This window comes from Etheostoma cragini, chromosome 23, assembly GCF_013103735.1.
Source record: "Etheostoma cragini isolate CJK2018 chromosome 23, CSU_Ecrag_1.0, whole genome shotgun sequence".
Lineage (NCBI taxonomy): Eukaryota > Metazoa > Chordata > Actinopteri > Perciformes > Percidae > Etheostoma > Etheostoma cragini.
In genome coordinates this window covers 10,865,122-10,866,930 of record NC_048429.1, presented here as the reverse complement: position 1 = coordinate 10,866,930, position 1,809 = coordinate 10,865,122, and positions in this window count along the sequence as shown.

The window sequence follows — 1,809 nt, the reverse complement described above, 5'->3', positions numbered from 1 at the left end:
GCACACACACACACACACACACACCATACGACCAGATGCTTTGCCTCAATGTGTTTATTTGCCTGTCAGGCCTCCTTAATTGTTTCTTCTGCTACAAATAAACACATCTCATGTTGCATCTTTATTTACACCGCCGTGGTGACAGTTTGTTTGTGATTAAAAGAAAGGTAACTAGGCATCGGCAGGGTGTTTTGTACACAGGGAATTTGAAATGTGGGCAAGGTTTACAGGTGTGCATCGGCAACATCTGCTTGCATCCTCACCTGGAAAAGAAGTTCTTTAAGTAACATGTAACATGTAGGTGAAACAAGTTCATTATCAGAGTAAATGTGCCACTGTTTCACAGTACTTGTGATCTTATAGGTTCATGTTGTGCTTTTTTACTAGGCTTTAAAGGGTTGGTGCATCCAAATTACAAAAGACTTACCTTTTTTTTACTTAGCTCATTCATAAAGATTTGGTTTTATTTGCCCAGATATGTCTCTATCTGTGTAATTTCTGTATCCACTCCAGTACAGTGAACATGACTGGGATCTAGTTTGCAGTGCTCACAGAACTGAAAGTACATTAAAAATAATCAGCAAGATCACCTCTTTCCAGTGTCCTCATTTCTCACTTAAAACAGTTTTCATACTATATGGAACTATTTCTTTGGCAAAAGTAGTTCCAGTTTATCTTGAGTATCACTGATTATGGACAAGTTGCTGTTAAATATTTTTTTATTGGAAAACTGTACAGGTTACGAGAACTCTAAGCAAAATCTCTATTGTAGAAGGGTGCCTGCAGAAATTCTTAAGGGTTTACTGGCCCTTTAAGTTGCATTGGATTACTTCAATCAAATCAATTGAGATGCAAATGGAAAAAAGTAGAAACAAATACAGCTTTGGTACAGATATGAACGGAATTGATCTGAGAACGGAATACTGTTTTTAGAAGTCAACAACTATATACGTTTAAGACACAGGAGGCATCTGTTATTGTAAAGGTGGATGGGAGTGGGAAACGTCATTTGTTGGCATGTTTAATGTTGCATCTTGTGCGAGAGAAAAGGATTTATAACCTGAAAGGTGTCTGTGAATTTCTTTTTCCCCAGATGCCCATTTTCTTAAGCTCTCTTGTCTGCCCGGTGATAATTGACATTGTTAGAATCCTTTATTAGAACTTGGCTGTTGTGCAGTATCGAATCTGTCGTGCTCTGCCTATAACGTACGTAACATGAATTTAAAAAGAAAACACAAGCATTAGTTTATACATTGCGATGTATCTGCGAGTAGGCACAATTATTCCATCTTGTGTTTTGAAGCCAGACATAAATAGTTCATTGGCGCTTATTAATACTGTATGTTTGCTCCTCTTAAACAGAAAAGTTCTGGGGACTAAACAAGCCGGCTTACAGCATTTGAAGCCATCTGAAAGCAGTCATAGGTGCCTCTTTGAGAGAGAGAGAGAGAGAGAGAGAGAGAGGGAACAAGTGAAGAGGAGGAGTCTTCAGATCAGAGATGCCACATCTCATATGTTGCAAGGTGATGAAGTGCAGATATCTGCCCTTAAAGAATATGTGCCCTGCGGTTATGTGTGAGATTTATGTGTGTCCCCCCCCACCCCCCAAATCTTCAAAATTCAATCATGCCGCAACAAAAGGCAGTTTGAAATATTCTCATCCCCCAAAAGAATATTCAAGACGATTGAGCTCGCAGGTTAAAAATGTATATGCAAATGCAGGCTACATTAGAGCATGCACAGGTTGTTAATAAATTAACACGTGGCAGAAATAATTCAGTTTAGCGTGATAATTCTTGGGTGCGAGCT